The following is an 8,424-nucleotide window of genomic DNA, read 5'->3' as shown; positions in this document are numbered from 1 at the left end:
TCCAGGGGTGTCAAACTCAATTGCACAGGGGGCCAAAATCCAAAACACACTTTAGGTCGCGGGCTGAACAGGATAAACTTTTTTTGAACACACTAAAACTAAACTTTTAAAACTTTAAAACTTTTAAAACTTAAGTTTTTTTAACATAAATATGAATAAAAACAGACAGGAATATTATTCCGGAATAAATCAACTCAAACCTTAAATAACTTATAATATTTTGCTGTCCATAAAAATATATGCTGTCTAAATTATACAAGTTAGAAATAAAATAAACGTTAAAAGAACAAACATTCAAATTTCTTTACTCTTATGTCATTTTATTTAAAAAATAAACTAAAATTTTAAATACCCCAAAAGATTTTGCTCTCCATAAAAATATATCCTGTCAAACTTATACAAATTCAAATATGAACATGCTGCATAACAAAACTTGGAAATATCAATAAAATGTGTTCCTTTCAGCAATAACAAATTAAATCATTCAGTTGTCTTTGCTCATATGTCATTTTAGAGCTGGACGCCTGGCATCTTTTTTTGGCCACAAGTTCGTTTCTGTTTGGTGTGAGGTTCTGTGTTGTGGAGATTCTCAGGATGGACTGCAGGTGCTCATCAGTGAGGCGACTCCTGTGTGCTGTTTTGTTAGTCTTCATGACTGAGAAGAGCTTCTCACACAGATATGTGCTACCAAACATGCACAAGGTTCGAGCCGCATGTAGATGGAGCTGGAGCATTTCTGCGGGAATGGAGTGAATAAACTGTGCGGGCCGTGCAGTATCGTACTTTGCCTTTAGTGTGCCATTACATTGCAGCTCAATCACCTCCATCTGAATCTGCACAGGTGCAGTTTCCACATCGACGGCAAATGGGTTGCGAAACAACTCAAAATTCTTTTTTTGTTCTTCAAAGTCACCAAAGCGCCGTGCAAACTCAGTGCGCAGTGCGTTCACTTTATCAGCAAAGTGCGTATTTGGGAACACATTGTTCCGACTTGGTTCAACATTACTTGGCAACAAGGAAAATGGGACAAGTTGCACTGGTACATTTGTGTCTCCCATAAAAGTAGCTTCACTTGAAATGCCTTCACTGCGTCATACATGTCAGTGATCATGCGGTCTCGTCCCTGGAGCTGGAGGTTTAAGGCGTTGAGATGAGCTGTTATATCAGCCAGAAATGCCAACTGGCATTTCCACTTTTCATCCCTAAAATTGGTGGAGTCTTTTCCTTTACTGTACATGAACTGACAAATTTCATTGCTGAGCTCAAAAACTCTGTTGAGAACTTTTCCCCGACTTAGCCAACGCACCTCTATATGATAAGGAATGTCAGCAAACTCTGAATCTATCTCCCTCATAAAGGACTGAAATTGGTGGTGATTTAAACCTTTAGCTCGGATAAAGTTTACGGTTTGTGTTACAGTGCTCATTACATTATCCATCTTCAGGACTTTGCCACATAGTGCTTCCTGGTGTATGATGCAGTGATATGCCGTTAACTCACCAGTACAGTTCTCCTCCTGAATCTTTACTCGCATCATTCCCACTAGTCCACTTTTTTCACTACACATAGATGGTGCTCCATCAGTTGTAAGTGCAATAAGTGTGTCCCTGGGCAGTTTCATGTCAGTTATACTTTGACATACATTTCCAAAAATGTCTTTTCCAGTCGTTGTCCCGTGCATCGATTTAATGTTCATTATTTCCTCTGTAACGCACAAATTGGAGTCCACTCCACGGATGCAGATGGCCAGCTGTGCAGTATCAGTCATGTCAGTACTTTCATCCACAGCAAGAGAGTATGCAATAAAGTCTTTGCTTCTTTCACTCAACTGTGTTCTTAAATCAGTGGCCATCTCCCAAACTCGATCAGCAATCGTATTTCTACTCAGGCTTACATTTGCCAGCATCTGTTTTTGTCTGGACATAAGACGTCAAACACCTTGATCATGCAGTTCTTCAGAAATTCTCCCTCGGTAAATGGCCTGGCTGATTTGGCAATCTCCTCTGCCACAATAAAACTTGCTGTCACAGCAACTTCACTTTGTGATTTTGCATGGGTAAAAAACGTCTGCTGAAGTGTCAGATTCTTCTTTAACTCTACTGCTTTCTGTATCTTCTGCTTTGCATTCAGGTCTTTCAGGTTATCCTGATGTTTTGTCCCATAGTGCTGTCTTAGATTAAATTCTTTAATTACAGCCACATTAGCTCCACAAATGAGACACACGGGTTTACCAGCAATGTCAGTAAACATATACTCAGCCTCCCATCGGTTTTTAAAGGCTCTGTTTTCAGAATCAACTTTTCTCTTCAGCATCGTGAGGGCTAGCTTCGCAATAACTTGCAGCATCATAAGCTAGACTTGATTAACGCGGGAAGTGTTCGGCAAGGCAGCTGAAGCGCTTCATTATGGAATCTGTAGTTTATTGTGTTACCAGCACTTCATATCGCCGGGCCATTAATAACAATAATATATAAAATGATCTTGCGGGCCGGATATAAATACACGCCGGGCCGGATGTGGCCCGTGGGCCTTGAGTTTGACACATATACCTTATTACAATCAATTGTTTTCTCAGTGACTGATGCCATTTGAAAAACACAGTATATGAACCATTCAAAATAAATTTTAAATAAATCAAACCTCTGTATCGGAATCTGTAAACATCTTCAAAAATAAAAAGGATTGCTAACTTCTACACTGTAATTGCAGTTATGGGCACCTAAATGTTTTTTAGTAATTTTATGTACCCAGAGAAAGAAAACTTGCTTCTCAAACTAAACTCATAGATATGCTGCAGTGAAACAAAATAGTGTAACTTACAACACCTCTTAGCATATTTTAATTTCTTGATTTCTTGGACTTGGCTATTTCTTTACAATTACATTCTAATGACTTATTTATTACAGTTGCAAAAGAACATACTGCATGTTTCAGACAGTGCTGTATTATTTTCTTTTTTTTATTACCATCTATAGAATTTTTTGTTGATTTATAGTAATCTTTTACAGTCTGTTACACGAATATACAGTTGTCAGGGATGCCAGGGGCCATGACCCGGCCAGGACACCATGAGGAACCGGATGTGGGTCTGTGACCACCCTGGATCACGAGGGGGTCGCCTTCCTGGTTGCTTTGGGGGCCACGGGTTCAGGGCATGGAAGCTCCAAGCTCCACCCTGTAGGGGCCCGTGGTCAGCGCCAGGAGGCGCCCCAATGCCTTGGGGACCTGGTACCCCAGCACTTCCGCCACACCAGGAAGTGCTGGGGGGAAGACTTTGGACGGCACCCGGAGAGCTGCCGGGAGGACAGCCGGCACTTCCGCCACGCTGGGGCGTGGCCAAGGGAGGAATGCCGGGAACACCTGGTGCTCATCCGGGACTTGTATAAAAGGGGCCGTCTCCATTCATTCAGGGCTAGAGTCGGGTGGAAGAAGGACAAGGCAGAGAGGAGTGTGAAGGTGGCCCGAAGAAAGGCATTTGTGGCCAGGACTGAGTGTTTTGGGGTTTGTGCACTACTTTGGACTGGGACTTAGTGACCATAATTTGTAAATATACTTGTAAATAAACGTGTGGTGGTGATTCAACAACATGTCCGCCTGTCTGTGTCCGGGTCGGCTCCACACAGTATATGTGAATCTATAACAGAATGAATTATTAAATATAAGGAAAAGGACCTAATGCAAATCAAAGCTTAAGTACATGAAGTCTCTGTCTCGTCTTAAAGAAGCAACATTTTCAAGGTTAGAATGAGGTAAATGAGTAACAAACACCCCAGCTGAAAGAGGGGATAAACAGATGGGAAAGCCCAAACACCCCTCCTATGAAGTTTCCTCTTAAAAAGGAGAGTTCAGAATAATGGGAGAATCAACATGAGTCAGAAACTACTGGTGGCTTTAGTTGATTGGAGGAAATAATAAAACTCGGCATATAAAGGGTCATATAATGTGATGTATTAAATGAGGTGACAGTAATTAGAAAAAAAGTATAAAAACAGATACATTGTTCAATTGATTGTTCACTCCATGGACTGAGACATTTGTGCATAACTCTGTGCAAATAAAGAATTCTTCTGCATTCTCATTTGAGTTCCTTGATTGCCTTTTTTGAAGACAGGGGAGAATTTTATCCACAACACAACCCATGGTTTTCTTTAAAAGATTTATATAGATTTTTTATACTATTCATAGGATTGACCTGGCAGTCACTTTGATTTAGGACCCCAAATTCTTCATTTTTTTAATAATTTTTACCAATATTTGTATGATTCCCCAAAGGAGTGTAAAATCTATTATAAGGAAATTAAACAAAATCATCGAGCAGGACCTCTTTAGAAACGTAGCACTATGAACACTAGATAGATACTAGCCCAGGTTGGTGGCCTACGAGGATGACAGCAGTTCTAATTACAGGCTTTCATGCCTAAGGCTGAAGAATGCATGGATCTAAAAACAGTTAGAGGACACTAAATAAATATGGGTTTAATGGCAGAGAGGCAAAATTAAAGATGTTTAAAAATATTTCCAAACGTGTAAACTAATTTAGGCCAGAAAACTTTAGCTCTTGCAGTCACTTTTTAATCAAGTGGATGGAACTTTAAGTTTAAATTCATTAAACTAAATTCTAATATATCTGATCTCTCTCCATAGACATCATAGGTAATATAGAGAGGCCATACATTTATATTTTATAAAGAAAATGTAACAAATGTAAGAATATTAAGTACTGAATAATAAAAGGGCACTACTAACAATTAATTAAAATTTGCTTTGAAAACACATTGATATGATGTTACCCTAAGTAGCTTTTGAATTTGAATATGAATATTTAAAAAACATGTTTGTGAACCTAAAATAAAATGACCTTTTTTTTCAACTGTCCCACAATAAACATGTTAAGCAATGGACACTATGATGAATCTGCTCCTCAGTTTCTGTGAGAGCAGATGTGTTTAAAATAAAAGGTGGTCTGCAAATGTCATTTATTGCTCTGAAAAGTCCCAGGTGGGTTCCAATAAATCTTCCAACCTACTGTCAGTAGACGCTGCGAAATGAGTACTTAGGTGGATTCTGAGAAGCGGCAGCAAGTTGTTTACTGGAGAGTTTTAAAAGAAAAGACATAACACCTCACCCTTCAGCAAATTTAGAATATGCTACTGATATTTTTTATAAAATATTAGGCTAACTTTGATTACCTTGTAATGATATCTATATATTAAATAGTCATGCCAATACTTATAGGAGTGTGTGTCTCTTCTATTGTCCTTTGTCTCACTCTGCAACACAAGATCAAGATGATCATCTATTTAATCCAAAGAAAAACTAATTCAGTTAAAAAAAATAACCATTTATCATTTAATTTTTTTGTCTTATCAACTTGCATCTTTGGTGAAGACACTGAATAAGCTTTGTTATTTTGTATTTTATAGGACATACAGTATATTCAAAATGTGTATTTGTTTGGTGTTATGTGATAAAAAGAAACATATCAATAAAACATTAGACATCTAAATTCCCCAGTTTTTTGCCACAGAGAAGGGAAATGTTGCTAATATACAGTATGCACTTTACAGTTAGTATAGCTCCTGAAAAATAAATATCTAGGTGAACAAGAATGCTTTATATTCCCAGATTGGTAAAAGCTATTGTTAGTAGGAAACTTGCTCATTGGAATGAGTTACAAGTAACTCCAATAATCAGTATTGGTTTTTAAACTGTATATTGTGTTTACTTACAATAATTTACTACCAAACCTTCTTACATTGTGGTTCTACTATTTGTAAACTAATGGGGTACTTACAGGCCTTTCTTAAACCAAAATGATGGTTCAGGAGGCCTAAGAAATATCAAAAAAAGGTTTTATCTGAAAGGGAAGGAATACTTGTAATCAGAAAGCAACACAGAAGAGTAACAAAGGAAAAAGCAATGAAGACCTAAGCCTGTACCTGTAAGCCAGTACCTACCTGTACTCTGAGCAACCATGTGGCTTCACTTCTCCAGCTAGTTAAGCCCTTGTACAACTGTTCCTTCTTCTGAGTTCTAATTTGATGTATAAAAGACATAGAACCATAAATAAGAAGCTTTGCTTAGTGACCACATGCATTCCTGCATTTCAAGGGTAGCACTATCACAGATGAAGCATGGTTAGCATCAGGCAGGCTGTTCTGGAGGAGTCCAACTATATTCTGATGGGGCTCAACAATGCCTTCTAGCAACTTGAGGACACATCTAATATTGGAAATTCCCCTCTGCCCCAGACATGTTTAGTTTAGGGGTTGGAAAATTTCCTTGGCTATTTGTTAGCACCCCTTTAGGACAGGAATAGAAGTTGTTGCCTTCTTAATTCTGCCTCCTTTTTAAATTTGAACCACCATGATATTTAATTTTTTTTCTCTGGTTACACTTCAGGGCAACTGTAGAGAGCAGAAAAATATAGTGTGTATTTCAGGACATTGATCTCCCTCCAACAAAACACCTGCCTTCTTCTGGCAAAACTCCATTCTCCCTCTTACTTTTGCTAAAACAGCATTCATTCCTCCATGCTACTTCTGCCAAAAAGAAATTTGTTCCCTAACAAAACATCCCTATCCCCTCCCACCTCCAACATAATTCCATCCTTCATTCTGCCTCTGACCTCAGCTGAAATCTCTTTCCTCATCCTATCCTATCTCCGACAAAACATAGAAAATGCAAGCTTAAGGGTTTGAAAAGGGGTGAGGCAGCCATTTATCATTTTTACAATGAAGGCAATTAACCTGCCATCTTTTTTAAAAGAAAATCATAAGAACATAGATATACATCTGTCAATCGACTTTATGCATTTTCTCTTTCCATTTACCAATATGCTGTTTCAACAGAGGTAGCAAGGAGGATGCAGTTTTGCTACAGGCAGGAGGGAAGTTTTGTTAGAGGGGTTGGGAACATAACATTGATACAGTACATTACTGCACCCATCACCTCAGGATCCTAAATTGTGACCAGTGTGGTCGTGCAACAGGTAACACCTCGGCACCATACTAGTTTGAGTATAGCCTAAAATGGACTCTGCACTACTGTCTACTCCTCATTGTTAAAGTAGATATGAAAAAAAACTTTACGAGAAGGTTCAAAATAGAGTATGTGCATTGGGAAGGCTTTACAGAATCAAACTGAAAGACCCACTGCATGCTTGTAATAAAATTGTTGGGTCTTAATGTGTTCCAACAACGTTTCTCAGGCCTCAAGACCACGGTCTTACAGAGCAGTGGTAGGTGATATGGCGGAAGTTGTCAATTTGGGTGCTATCTCAAAAATCTTTGGATTGCAAGTGCTATAAAGTATAGAAAAGCCCCAATGTAGAATGCTATTTTTGAATGATTACCTGTTAGCCTGGGACAATTAAGAACTTTGCGAATAATGTCACACATATGCATTGTAGTGGCCCAGTGCCACTAAGATTCACTCCTTTGAAGAGACAGTGATTTATTTATTTTTTTTGGTGGAGATTCCAGGGACGCATCCAGCTTTGGCCCAACCCGCACACATTCACAAGCAGAGACAACTAATAAACGAACTATGACTACACGCTAAATAATCCCACCCCAGTCCACTTACGGCGATGTACAATATACACAAACAAACCACACAATAAACACTCAAGACAATGTCCTTATACAGTCCAATACAGAAAAAGCAGGTGAAATGATAAAAGAATCCTGAGAACAGCTTTCATAGAAAATGAATGAAACAGTACTACCGGTAGTTGTGAGCAGTGAGGGGTGAGATTTCCAGGAACACTCCTTTTGAAGATGCATGACAATTAACCCACCACTATAACACAACAGAAAGGCACGAGACACTCCATTTATCTAACGTGAAATGATCCAAGGCACAATTGACTTTTTAGAAGACACGTTGGACAGGATACAGAAAACACAGATCTACTTTTGCTCCATCAGTCCTCCCTTTTAAACTTTCTACTTCCGTTCCCATAATTCTATGCGGGTAACCCCTTTGGGCGGCTGGGAAGTGAAGTATTTCCCACGGTAGCACTGCTACAGCGTTTGCGCTCATTTATACTTCACACTCATCATGGCTGCCACGCGTTCCCAGCGTTCATTTGACGCGTCCTCTGAGCAGGTTCCCTTCGGTTTCCTTCCAAAGATATGCAGATTTGGTGACACTAGTGTGTGTGTGTGCTGGTATTCATCTTGTGATGAGCTGATGCACCATCTAGGGATTGTTTCTGCCTCATGCCCAATGCTAGCTGGAATGGACACATCCCTGGATTGATGGATTTAATCATTAAACATCCTTTTCAGCAATATTGTGGTAAGGTGTCATCGGAATTTAATGGGTGTTCCAGGCAATTCATAACACAGCGAAGCCGATCCAGTTCTCATTGTGATAATATCTCGCACTGCCACCAGGTGGATTTTTCCAGATTTACGT

At 39.2% G+C, this 8,424-nt stretch overlaps 1 pseudogene; it reads right to left on the bottom strand.

Annotated features, from left to right (window-relative positions):
- Positions 1-551: 551 nt before the first annotated feature.
- LOC120526953 lies at positions 552-2,313 on the bottom strand (annotated as a pseudogene).
- Between the last annotated feature and the right edge of the window lie 6,111 nt (positions 2,314-8,424).

This window comes from Polypterus senegalus, chromosome 3, assembly GCF_016835505.1.
Source record: "Polypterus senegalus isolate Bchr_013 chromosome 3, ASM1683550v1, whole genome shotgun sequence".
Taxonomy (NCBI): Eukaryota; Metazoa; Chordata; class Cladistia; order Polypteriformes; family Polypteridae; genus Polypterus; species Polypterus senegalus.
Note: the sequence above shows the minus strand (reverse complement) of the source record. Positions and strands in the feature narration are given on the sequence as shown.